Below are 14,377 nucleotides of genomic sequence, written 5' to 3' on the forward strand. Positions count from 1 at the left end.
GAGAGAGAGAGAGAGAGAGAGAGAGAGAGAGAGAGAGAGAGAGAGAGAGAGAGAGAGGTGTCCAAGCTGTGTGGTTGGCTAGCTCTTTCTGCTAGCCTGCTCTGTGAGCCAGGCCAAAGTCAAACCATGCACCCTCCTGAGTCCCTGGTTGCAAGAAAAAGAGGCCCATTTCCTGTATCCTCCAACAATTTATGCTCTTCACGATGTCCCTTTCCAGGGCCCCTTTTTTGGGAGAACTCAGACCTCAATCAGGACAAGAAGCTGGTCTTCCAGATGCCAGGATCAACCATGAGGAACCAGGCCCCAAGTGTACTCTTTCCCACATAGACCTTTGAGCTAATTTAGTTATTCACCACCCAGAGGAAACTTCTCCTTTACAGATAAACAAAGCCCTGGTCTCTACTCTGCCCATCCTTACCAAAGACAAAAGATCTAGACAAAAGAAGGGAAGAATCCACCTGTTGTCTCAGGGAAATACAGTTCAAGCTTCAGTCCTAAAATCAAATAGAGCTTTAAAATCACAAGTTTGTTTTGGGGGCCAAAAAGGGGTACAAATTAATATTAACTTTCTACACTCTCTTGCAGAGAGCTTACTTCATAAACAATGCATCAGAATAGACCATGGTATAAGCTCTGAATAGCACTACCTCCACCCCAGGAGCAGAGTCAAGCTTCAACATATAGGCAATTTTTCAGAGTGGAAAAATGAGCAAAAGACAAAGAAAAAGCCTGATCATGAAAAACTATTTTAGCAACAGGGGAGATCAAAATGCAGGCTTAGAAGAGGATAGCAATGCAAAAATGGAAATATGTGAAGCCTCAAAGGAAAATGTGAAAGGATGTCAGTCTCAAAACAAACTCTTGGAAGAGCTTCAAAAGAGGTTCAAAAAATAAGAAAAGTAGGAGAAAAATTGGGAAAGGAAATGAGAGTAGCTGTCTGATCCCTGGGCAAGTCACTTAGCTTGAATTGGCTTGTTCTTTATCTCTCTTCTGCCTTGAAAAATGATACTTTGTATCAATTCTAAGAAAAAAGGTGCAGGTTAAAAAAGAAAGAAAATTAGAGCATCAACTTAGAAGAAAAATTCACTGAAGAAAGTAACTTCCTAAAAAGGAAATACAAAAACCCAGCCAAGAAAATAACTCTCTGAAAAAGGAAGCACAAAATTTCAAGCAAGAAAATGGATTCCTAAAAATTAGAATTGGACAAATGGAAGCTAATGACTACCCAAGACATTAGGAAACAATAAAGCAAATTCAAAAGAATTAAAATGTAGAAGAAAATCTACAACAATTAGTTGGAAAAATAACTGATTCGGAAAGTAGATCCAAGAGAGATAACCTAAGGAATCACTGGACTGCTTGAAAGTGAAGATTTAAAAAAAAGAGCCTGGCCACCATATTGTAAGAAATTATCAGGAAGAACTGCCTTGATGTTCTTAAACAAGAGAAGAAAATGGAAAATGAAAAAATCCATGGATCATCTGCTGAAAGAGATCTTGAATAAAAAATTCCCAGGACTATTATAGTCAAATTCCAGAATTCTCAGGCTAAGGAGAAAAAATTGCAAGCAGTCAGAAAAAAATTAAGTATCATGGAGCCACAGTCAGAATTTCATAGGACCTAGAAACTTCTCCATTAAAGGACTAAAAGGCATGGAATAAAAGGATCTAGGCTTACAATAAAAAATCAACATACACAGTGAAACTGAACATAATACTTCAGGAGAAGAAACATATTTAGTGAAATATAGTAATTCTAGACATTTCTGAAAAAAAAAGACCAGAGCTAAAAAGAAAATTTGATGACCAAATTTGCCATTCAAAAGAAGCATGAAAAGGTAAACAGAAAAGAGGAAATTCAAGGGATTCAATGCAGTTAAACTGATTCTGTTACTACAAAGGAAGATGATGACTAAATTATTCAAGATATCTATGATACTTGGGATTCTTAAGGTACTGAAGATATTTATCTCTATTCGAGCAATGAGTAGGAACATACATTCACAGAGAGCAGGGAACCATATAAATATGATGGAATAATACAAAATAATTAAAGGTTAAGAAAGAGGAACACGGGATTTGAGGGAATTCTGGGAAGATGGCGGCTTAGACAGAGCCAATCTTAAAACCTCTGCACCCTTACACACCAAAATAGAAAACAGTGCACTTAGAGAAGAAAGAGAACTGAATCTAACAACGGGACAGAGCAGGAGGAATCCTACTGCTGGACAGCTAAAGAGGTAAGCCAAGGAAAAGGTTTGAATTCTTGAACTGTCGGGACTGAGGGTATAGAAGGGGAATCCCAGGACCCCTCCCCCATGTGCTGTGCAGAATCTCTAGCAGCCCCTGAAATCTCAGGGCTGGCGGGTGCACCGGCCCAGAGAAAGGGCCTTGCTGGCACTGGACTCAGGGAGTTGAACACAGGCACTGGGGAGGTGACTGGAGGAGAAAGCCAGAGAAACACAGCAAAAATGCCCAGAAGACGGCGGCTTAGAGAGAGCCAGACCTCAAACTGCAGACCACTTGGCTTTGTCACACCAAGATAGAGAACAAAGGGCTTCAAGAGGAAAGAAAACCAGATCAAACACAAGGACAGAGCAGGGGGACCCTACTGCTGGACACATCAGCTCAGTGAAAACACTCTTTCTTGTCCCCCTACTTTTTTTTCCCTCCTCTCCAGGTTTTAGCCTCAGGGAAGATTAAGCAATACAGACTAATCCAATCACTACAGGCTTAATTCCAACAATTGGACAAACAAAAGAAGTCTTCAGAGAGCAGAGAAAGCAACTACAAACCTTCATCAAAGATCATTAAATCCATCTGCTCAAACTAGCAGAACAGAAAAGGAAAAAATATTAGTAAACAATAGAAAAAGAGAAAAGAAATTACAATTGACAGCTTCTTTCAAGGAAGTGAAAAGAGAACAAATGAAATAGAAATAGAAGAAGAGGAAGAAGTTCCAGCAAATTGGACACAGGCCTTGGAAGATTTCGAAATTCAATTAATTCAAGAACTTCAGGAACTCAAAAAGCAATCAAGAGAGGCAAGAGAGGCTGAAGACAATTTGAAAAAGGAAATAAATACATGAACTAAAACAAGAAAATAAAGTCTTAAAAGTCAGAATTGGCCAGCTTGAAAATGAAGCAAAGAAGGCAAAATATGAAAATCAGACCAGAAGGAGAAGGATGGCCAAAAATCCAGGGCTGAAATTCAGTCTTTAAAAAATAGAACTCAACAACTAGAAGCAAATGACTTCACAAGGCAGCAAGAATATATAAAATAAAGAAAGAGGAACACACTGAGGAAGCAGAAAGATGGAGTAAATCATTTCACATGAGGAGGTGCATAAGAATCAAAACAGTGGAGGTGAAAGATCAGGGGTGGGCAATGCTTGAACCTTACTCTCATTAGAATTGACATAAAGTAGGAATAACATCTTCATTCAGTTGGCTATCAAAATCTATCTTACCCTGTTGGGAAGAAGGGGAGGAAGAATAAGAAAAGAAGGGGGAACAAAAGGGAGGGTAAACTGGGGGAGGCATTAGTTAGAAACAAAACATGTGTGAACAAGGAATGGCTGAATGGAGAGAAAGAGAAGAATAGATGAGAAAAACAAGGTGGAGGGAAATATACAGTTAGTAGTAATAACTATGAAACAAATGAGCTCACAGAGTAGATTAAAAGCCATAATATGCTGTCTACAGGAAACACATTTAAAGCAGGAAGATGTACACAGAGCAAAGGTAAAAGGTTAGAGCAGAATCTGTTATACTTCAGCTAAATTTTTAAAAGCAAGGTAGCAATTATGATCTCAGACAAAGCAAAAGTACAAATTGACCTAATAAAAAGATATGGAAAGAAATTACATCTTGATAAAAGACACCAAAGACATTGAAGTAATATCAAAACTAAACATATATACACTAAATGGCATAGCATACAAATTCCTAATGAAGTTACATGATTACAAGCGGAAATAGACAATAAAACTATGCTAGTAGAGAGCATTAACTTTCCCCTCTCAGAACTAGATGAAACAAACTGAAGAATAAACAAAAAGGAAATTAAGAAAGTGAACAGAATTTTAGAAAAATTAGATTTGAATGGGAATAGAAAGGAATATACCTTTTTCTCAATGGTACATGTTACCTTCACACACACACAAAAAAAATTGATTATAATAAGACATAAGAGCCCACAACCAAAAGCAGAAAAGCAGAAATATTAAGTGTGTCCTTTTCAGACTATAATGATATAAAAATTACACTCAACAAAAGGCTGCAGGAAAAAAATCTCTAAAAAAAAACTAAATAACTTTACCCTAAAGAATGAATGAGTCAAAGAACAAATCACAGAAACAATCAACAATGTCATCAAAGAGAATAACAACAAAGAAATAACATACCAAATTTTTGGGAAAGTAGTCAAAATAACATTTGGGGAAAATTTACATCTTTAAATTCTTTCATCAATAAAATAAAGACCAGAACAATGAATTGGATATACATCTGAAAAAAAAAAACCTAGAAAAAGAACAAATTAAATATCCCCAATTAAATACCAAATTAGAAAACCAGAAAATTAAAGGAGAAATTAATCAAATAGAAAGTAAGAAAACCATTGAACTACTAAGCAAGAAAGGGAGCTAGTTTTGTGAGGGAAGAGGAAGCATAATAAAACAGAGAAATCAGTAGCTAATTTGATTTTTTTAAAGTATCAGTATCAAAAATGAAAAGGGAGAATTCATAACCAATGAAAAGGAAATTAAATCAATTATTAGAAATTATTTTGTCCAATATATCTGACAATATAAATGAAATAGATGAATATTTTTAAAAATACAAATTGTTCAGATTAACAGAAAAAATGGAATACTTAAACAATACCATCTCAGAAAAAGAAACTGAATAAGCCATCAATGAATTCCCTAAGGAAAAAATCCTCAGGGTCTGATGGATTCATAAGTGAATTCTATTTTTTTTAAAACTCTTACCTTCTATCTTGGAATCAATACTGTGTATTGGTTCCAAGGCAGAAGAAGTAAGGTTTAATGGGGGTCAAGTGACTTGCCCAGGGTCACACAGCTGGGAAGTGTCTGAGGCCAGATTTGAACCTAGGATCTCCTGTCTCTAGGCCTGGCTCTCAATCCACTGAGCTACCCAGCTGCCCTCTCATAAGTGAATTCTACCAAACATTTAGAGAACAACTAATTCCAATGTTATACAAATTATTTGGCGAAATAGCTGAAGGAATTGTACCAAGTTCCTTTTATGACATAAATATAATGTTGATACCTAAACCAGAAAGAGAATAAAAGAGAGAAAGAAAACTACAGACCAACTTCCCTAATGAATATTGAAGCAAATTTTTTAAATAAAATACTGGCAAGGAGATTACAGAAATATATCACAAAGATTGTATACTATGGCAAGGTGGGTTTTATAGCAGGAATTCAGGGATAGGTCAATATTAGGAAAACTATGAACATAAGTGAGTACATCAGCAACAAAACCAACTGAAATTATATAATTATCTCAATAGATTCAGATAAAACTTTTGACAAAATACAACATCCATTCCTATTTAAAGCACTAGAAGGGAGTAGTAAAGTGGCTCATTGAATTGAGGGTCAAATCTAGATATTGGAGGTCCTGGGTTCAAATATGGTCTCAGATTCCTGGTTGCATGGCCCTTAGCAAGTCACTTAACTCCAATTGCCTAGCTCTTACTATTCTTCTGCCTTGGAACTCATACCTTGGATCAGTTCTAAGATAGAATGTAAGGATTAAAAAAAAAGACACTAGAGAACATTGGAATAAATGGAACATTCCTTAAAATGATAAAATAGCATCTATCTAAAACCATCAACAAGCATTATCTGTAATGGAATAAACCATTGACCTTCCCAATAAGACCAGGAGTTAACCATTATCACCACTGCTATCCAATATTGTACTAGAAGTGCAATAATATGGCAATCAGAGAAGAAGCAGAAATTGAAGGAATTAGAGTAGACTGTCAGTCTTTGCAGATGATATGATGGCATATTTAAAGAATCCTAGAGAAGAGAATCAACCAAAAAACTTGTGGAAACAATGAACAACTTTAGCAATGTTGCAGGATAAAAAATAAACCCACATAAATCATTAGCATTTCTTTAAACTACTAATGAAGTCCAACAGCAAGAAATAGAAATACAAATCCCATTTAAAATAACTATAGACAATATAAAATACCTGGGACTCTACCTGCCAAAAGAAACCCAGAAACTTCTATAAAACACTTCATACAAATAGAATCAGGTCTAAACATGTAAAAAAATATTAATTGCTCATGGGTAAAACAACCAGTATAATAGAAGTGACAATGCTCCCTAAAATAATTTATCTATTCAGTGCCATACCAATCAAACTACCCAAAAATTATTTTATAGAACTAGAAAAAAATAATAAAATTCATCTGGAAGAACAAAAGGCTAAGAATATCAAAGGAAATAATGGGGAAAATATGAATGAAGGTGACTTAGCTGTACCAGCTCTCAAACTGTATTTTAAAGAGGCAACCAAAAAATAATCTGACTCTAGATTATAAATACAATAGCAGAATAGAATATTTTAGGCAGCAGGAAATGATCATAGTAACTTAGTATTTGACAAACACAAAGAGCCAAGCTTTTGGAAAAAGAATTACTATTCTACCAAAACTTCTAGAATTTACCAAGATAAAATCAAAATTGATACATGATTTAAAAATAAAGGGGAATACCATAAATCAGATTGGTGCGGCGCAAAATGATTTACCTGTCAGACCTAGGGAAAAGGCAAGAATTTATGACTAACCAAGACATAAAGAACATTAAAAGATATAAAATAGATAGTTCTAACTACATTATATTAAAAAGGGTTTGCACAAACAAAAGCAATGCAACCAAGATTAGAAAGAAACAATAAACTGAGGAAAATTTCTTAAAGCAACTGTCTTTGACAAAGACCTCATTTCTCAAATATGGAGGACTAAGTCAAATTTTATATAAAGACAAAAGTCATTCTCTAAGTGATAAATGGTCAAAAGATATGAACAGGCAATCCTCAGATGAAGAAATTAAAACTATATTTAGTCATATAAAAAATACTCCAAATCACTATTAATTAGAGAAATGCAAATTAAAACAACTCTGAGATACCACCTCACACATGAGCCATACACTGGCTCATATGACAAAAAAAAGAACATGCTAAATGTGGGAAAATTGGGACACTAATACACTATTAGTGGAGCTGTAAATTGATATAATTGTTCTGAAGAAAAATTTGGAACCATGCCCAAAGGCCATACATACCTTTTGAACCAGTAGTACCACTACCACGTCTGAATGTCAAAGACATCAAAGACAGAAAGAAGAGAGAGAAAAGATCTGCTTGTACAAAAAAAAAATATTTATAGCAGTCCTTTATGCAGTGGCAACAAATTAGAAACTGAAGGGATGCACATCAATTGGGGAATGACTGAACAGGTTGTGGCACATGATTGTAATGGAATACTATCATGCTATAAAAAATGACAAATAGGATGATCACTTTAAAAACTTGATGAGATAAAAAGTGAAGTGAGCAAAACCAGGAGAATATTATACACAGGAATAGCAATAATGTATAATAATCAACTCTGAATGAGTTAAATATTATCATCAATGCAAGAATCCAAGACAATCCAAAGGACTTTTGGTGAAAAAGGCTATCTACCACCATTGAAGGAACTTATAGAGGCTGAATGCAGATTGGAGGATACCATTTTCCACTTCATTTCCTTCATGAGTTTTTTTTCCTAGTATGTGATATGTATCTTCTTTAACAACATGATGAACATGGAAATATGTACTACATGATAGCACATGTATAACCTATAGCATATTGACTGCCATCTTGGGGAGAGGAGAGGGATGAGAAAGAGGGATAAACCATGAATCACAAAATGTCAGAAAGCAATTATTAAAAATTGTATCTACAGGGGGCAGCTGGGTAGCTCAGTGGATTGAGAGCCAGGCCTAGAGATGGAAGGTCCTAGGTTCAAATCTGGCCTCAGAAACTTCCCAGCTGTGTGACCCTGGGCAAGTCACTTGACCCCCATTGCCCACCCTTACCACTCTTCTGCCTTGGAGCCAATTCACAGTATTGACTCCTAGACAGAAGGTAAGGGTTTAAATTTAAAAAAAAAATTTTTTTTATTTTAAATTATATACACATATAATCTAAGGGAATTTTTTTGAGATAATAATAGCACCTATTCTGCCCCCCTCCCCATTGGTGTGAAGATCAAATGAGATAATATTTGTAAAGCAATTAGCATAGTCCCTGGCATATTTGTTGTTAACTTTTAGTCGATTAATCATGTCAAACTCTTCATGACCCCATTTGGAGTTTTCTTAGCAAACTTACTAGAGTGGTTTGCCATTGACTTCTCCAGTTCATTTTAAAGATGAGGAACTGAGGTTGTGTCCAGGGTCACACAGAATCACACAGCTAGTAAGTGTCTGAGGCCAGATTTGAACTTGGGTCCACCTGGAACATAGTAGGTGTTTAATATAAGTTTACACAGGGTATCCCAAAAGTCTTAGCATGGTTTTAAGATTTAATAACTTAAACCAGCTCGACAGCTCATAAGGCAAAAGAATGATGTTATTAAGCTAAGTCAATCTAACTTAATGAATAGCCTAAGATACTGGACCCATCCTATTCTTAGATCAAGCTTCACGGATGCATTCTGCAACCCTCTTTGAAAACAAGAAGCAGTGTGGGTGTAAAGGGTACTGAATTGCTATTCAGAGGACCTAGAAACCTAGGTCCTGGCACTGACACTAGCTTATCTGAGGGATCTTGGACTTGCACTGAATGGAACATTGAACCTGGAGTTGGGTTGGCCTGGATTTGAATCCTGCCTTAGATATTTACTAGCCATTTGGTAAAGTCACTTAAGGAAAGTCACTTAACCTCTTTGGGTCTCAGTATCCTCATCTATAAAATGAGGGAGAAGAACTCAGTGAACTCTGGACCCTTCCAGCTCTGAATCTTTTTTTCCAAGGATCCTTTTTAAACCTCATTTTTCTCAACCTTAAAACAAGAAGGTTGGACTAGATGGCCTCACAGGTCCCTTCCAGCTCTCTATCCAGGATCTTGACCCTCCAACATTTATCTTTTTTCCTTATTAATTTATTTGTTTGCTGGTTAATCAAAATTCTCAAATGTCTCCCTCCCTCCCCTCCCTGTACAACAGTAGGTATCACTTGACAAAAACATATGCATATGGAAACTATGTGTTACATGTTTCTGTTTCTTGGTTCTTTATCCAGAGGTAGATATTCATAAGTTATTCTTCATCCAACATTTATCCTTAAGGTCTTAGTAACTATTAACTTCTTACAGATCATGAACCAAAGCAGCAAGGTACAATAGGATGTACCTCTAAGAACATTTCTAGAATGTGTCTCTAGAGAGAGGACTTCATTCCAAACCTCAATCTGAAGCTATTCCCCATGAGACCTTGGAAAAGTCACTTAATGTCCCTGAATTTCATATTCTATATACCTAAAAGGAAGGGGTTGGAATACATGGTAGCATTAGGTCCTTTTCTGTCCTATACTAATGAGTCTAAGGGGTCTACCAACAGTTAACAGTGTCCTTCAGAGGCTCCTATTTAGCTCACTGGGCTGGAAGAGACCTTGGATTCATTTTTACAGATAAAGATAAGATAGTGATATTCAGAAAGGGGAAGAGATTTGCCCAAGCCATGAAGCATTTGTGTGCCAGTCACATTAGTGCTAAGTACCAGGAATACAAAAAGATGAAAACAACTCTCTGCCCTCAGGGAGCTCACTATCAGATGAGGGAGACAACATGAAAAGCACTATGTACAAAAAAAGATATAGATGGTATAAGCTGGAGATAATATCCTAGGCAAGGTACAGATTATTACAGAGGATCAGGAAGATGGCAAATAGCTAAGTCAGGATCTGAACCTAGGTTTTCCTGACTCCAAAGCTGATGTTCCTTCCACTAGACTTCACTGCCTTCAAGGTCATGCCTACCCCAAATACTTTGGACTTCATGCTCCCTTACCCAAGGAAGAGGAAGGATTCAAGAGGACCTGCTACATGCAGAACTATAGAAGAATGTGTTAATGCAAAGCTTGAAAGATAAGCCAGGGTGGGAGGAGAGGAGGGGAAGTATGTAAGCCACCTGCCTGTCTCCTCTTGCTGAGGTTGGTTTTAATTAGTAGTTCAACATATAATTAACAGAACTAAGGCTGCCATCCTGATGCTCTAGGGTCCTGGAATTCACAACGGAGCACCTGAATCAAGATCTCAAGGAGGATCTACCTACTACATTCTCATTCTCTCTCTCTCTCTCTCTCTCTTTCTCTCTCTCTCTCTCTCTCTCTCTCTCTCTCTCTCTCTCTCTCTCTCTCTCTCTCTCTCTCTCTCTCTCTCTCTCCTTTCTCTGGCAAAGAGAGGAGGTGCAGGGTGATGAGGTGAAACAGGGGTTGTTCAGTTGTGTCTGATTCTTCATGACCCTTTTGGGGGTTTTCTTGGCAGATACTGGAGTAGTTGACCACTTCCTTTTCCTTCTAATTTTACTGAGGCTGGATGTTTGTAAGTGCCTGAGGCCTGAGCTGACTGCAGGCCCCGAACTCTATCCACTGCCCCACTCAGTTGCAGGATGAGGCAAGGTTAAGTGAGGACAACATATCTTTACACTTCTGGGTCATCTTGAAAAGTATTGCCTTCAGTTGCAAGCCTTGGACCAGTACCTTGCAATCCCATTAGCTCCCAGTTGTACAGCTCTCTGAGTTTACAAAGTCTTTCCTTCTTCATAGTCATATATTGCTCTTACTTTACAGATTAGGAAATGGGCTCCTCCAACCAGAAAGTAGTATTGCTGGGGCCTGAATCTAGATCTATATATTAAACTAAAGACACTGATTATCTCTAGCCTCGGTTTTCTCATCTGTCAAGTAGGGATAAAAATCTACCTTATCTACTTCCCAGGCTTGTTGTAAGGATCAAATGAAATAAGGAAGAGGGCTTTGAAAAGTTGTGTTTATACAAAGGTTAGGTGTTATTGTTGCTATGGAGTGGGCTTGCAGGACCAGGGCCCCTCCTGGTCCAACAAGAAAGGTCAGCTCTGAACAGGAAGCTTCATCCTTTCCTCTCCTGGGGCATGCCCCAGGGGCTGGGCCAGGCAGTCAACCATCCTGTTTCTAAAAGAGAATACTGGGCAATTGGCAAACACAGATGATGATGGTGATGATGGTGGTGGTTGTAGTGGTGATGAAGGAAAAATTACTTCCATCATGAAACCACACCCTAGCTTATCTGCAGAACCTCCTGGTAGCTGGAGCCAGATCCGCTGAATTAAAAACATCCCTAATGGGGACTGTTTAGTCCTGCCCCTTCTCAGGACCAGAAAGGCCAGGTACTATCCCCACCTCCTCTTTTCCTCAAGAAAGAAAATTGAAGTTCCAGACACTCTTTGCGAGAAACCTTTCTCAAGGATGGATCAATTATATTAAGGGGGTAGTTACTGTAGGGAAGAGGTGAGGGAAAAAGAGGGAAGATTTTTTCCTTACATACCCTGATCCCTCTTGGGGATACCATCATTTGTGCTACTGGGGAATATGTCACAGACCCTCATTCCCTGCCCCTCCCCACCCCAGCATCTGAAGAGAAAGTTCAGAGGAGCTCTGATGAGAAGAGATTTACCCAAGAGCCTTTGGGGGTAACCCAGATTCTGGTTTCACTTCTCCAAAGTACCAACAAGTTAAAAACAATAAACAGTTGTGTGGAGCTTTGCATTACAAAAAACAATTTCACAATTTTTGTCCTATTTGAGGTCCCCAACCACCCCACACAATCATGTGAGGGAACCAGGAATTGATATTCTCATTTTATAGATGAGGAAACTGAGGCAGTAAGATTGAAGAGATGTTAGTGAACTCTCTTTAGATTCAAGCACCACCTTCTACATGAAAATCTTCCCATTCCCCCTCCTAGTGCCTTCTTGCCCCTCAAATTAACTTCTATTATTTTGTTTTTACCACTTATGTATACAGTATGTTTCCCCTAATAGAATGTCAGTTCCTCAAGAACTTCTGCATCCCCAGCATCTGGCACAAAAGAGGGGTTTAATAAATGCTAGTTGATTACCTGCCCACTAGTCTGAGGCTTATCCCATAATACTTTACCATCTACTCCCTTTGATAACATACACTGAGGGCTCTTCCCTCCTACCACACTCTTGGTCCCATGTGAGGTAAGAGGCCACCACCATTCTTGCCCCTCCCAGTAGAAAGGGAGCCGGGACTCAGAAATGCCCAAAGGAAGGTAATCTAAGTCACTGCCTTACCACTGTTATGTCAGGAAATGAAATCCATCCATCCTTCCATATATGATCCACCCTATAAAAATAAAATCACACCCAGAATGGCAACTCTGGCAGAGAGGCCAGGCCTGAGAGGGGAAGAGGAGAGAGATGGACTTGATTCCAGGAACCATAGTGGGCCCCCAGATAATGGGCCTTCCCACATCCTGTTATGTGTCCGTACCCTGTTAACTCTATCACTGACAGTAAAAGGCAAAAGCAATGCCCAAGGTCACTAGGAAGGTGGTTTGGGTGGACCATCCCCCAACCAGGGAATTGGGGAACTGGCCATGGTTATAACAACTACCACTCCTATTTCTCTAGGCCTTTGCAGTTTGCTAACCCCTTTCCTTACAACCAAATAGGGGTTCCAGAGCACAGGTATAGTTATCCATTTTACAGATGAGGAAACTGGAAGATGTAAGAGAAGCTGTAAAACAACAGGTCCAGAGGCACACAGCTTGTAAATTTAGAGGATTTAAAGCTCAAAGGGAATTTAGAAATCTAGTCCAACTCCTTTATTTTACAGATAAAGAAACTGAGGCTCAGAGATGAGATGGAATTTACAGAATGATGGACTGCAGAATTAGGACTAGCAGGGACATTTAATGCCACTGAGTCCAATCCCTTCATTTTGAAGATGAGGAAACTGAGGCTGAGAAAAGTTATGAGTTGCCCAGGGTAAGTTGTCCAACTAGTAAGGGTCTGAGGTAGGAATTGAACTCGGATCTCCATGACTCCAAGTCCAGTGCTCTATCCACTTAGCCACTCGTTGCCTCCAACTTGCCCAAAATCACATGAGTGATAATGGCTCACATTTATATGGCACTTTGAACAGTTAACAAAGCACTTGCCTCACAACACTGAGGTAATAGTGCAAATACTGTCCCTATTTTACATATGAGGAAATTTGGGTCTTATAAAGTGACTTAAGCAGTGTCTCTCAGGTAATAAATGTCAAAAATGGGACTAAACCCAGGTCCCCTGATAGCAAAGCCAAGGCTCTTCCCATAAAGCCAAGCAAGAAGCAGCAGAGCCAGCATTCAAATACAGATCATCTGACTCTTTCCTTTACATCGAGATCCCTCTTGAAATAGCCCAAGCTCAAAGCCAAGTCTTCCCAATGGAATGTGCCACCATTTTTCAGCTGGGAAGAACAGCAGTCATGATTTGGAGGAGGGCCCAAGGTCAGACTGGGACTCAACAGGTCCTCTCACTGTCCTTGTTGGGTGCATCTGATGTTCCTCTGTTAGCCACTTCTTCCTCATGAGGATGGTTTGGGCTTCTCTTCAGCTCAGTTGGAGAGGCGCTTGGTTGGAGTTGGGAGACCAGAATTCCTATCCTGGCTCTGATGGTTATTGGCCACGTGGAGGCCACTTCCATCCCTCTAGGCCTTCTTTGCCTCATTTGTATAATGGTGGCCACTTTCACAAGGCTCTGATGAGGAGAGCATTTTGGTAAGCCTAAAGCCTTCTAGAAATAGGAACTCAAGTCATTATTACAGTTCAAGCATTGTGGGGAAACTGAGGCACAAAGAGGGGCAGGAGATGGCTATGCTGTCCTGTTATTCCCATTCAGGCCCTCAGCTGCTTGGATTAGAAATGAGCTTGAATAGGGTTAGAGCTATATGGGGCCTTGGGGTCATCTAGTCCATTTTTCTTTCCTCTCATTCCATTTTACAGAAGGGGAACTGAGGCCCAGAGATGAGAAGTGACCAAGGTGACCCAGGCAGTAACAGAGACTGCATCTGAACCCAGGCACCAAATTCAAATCCAGTGCTCTTCCCACCACCCCATACTGCTGCTGCCGCTCTAACCCTGGTAAAATGGGAAGGACTGCATAAGACAAATGGTGGGGAAGGAGTGGCATTGTCTGAGGGGAAACAGAGGATATCTCCCTCCCTAGAATGCTATCCTCACCTTAATCTGGCCTCACCCACAGCCCTCTTCAAGGTTTCGCTCCCAG

This window comes from Gracilinanus agilis, chromosome 4, assembly GCF_016433145.1.
Source record: "Gracilinanus agilis isolate LMUSP501 chromosome 4, AgileGrace, whole genome shotgun sequence".
NCBI classification, from domain to species: domain Eukaryota; kingdom Metazoa; phylum Chordata; class Mammalia; order Didelphimorphia; family Didelphidae; genus Gracilinanus; species Gracilinanus agilis.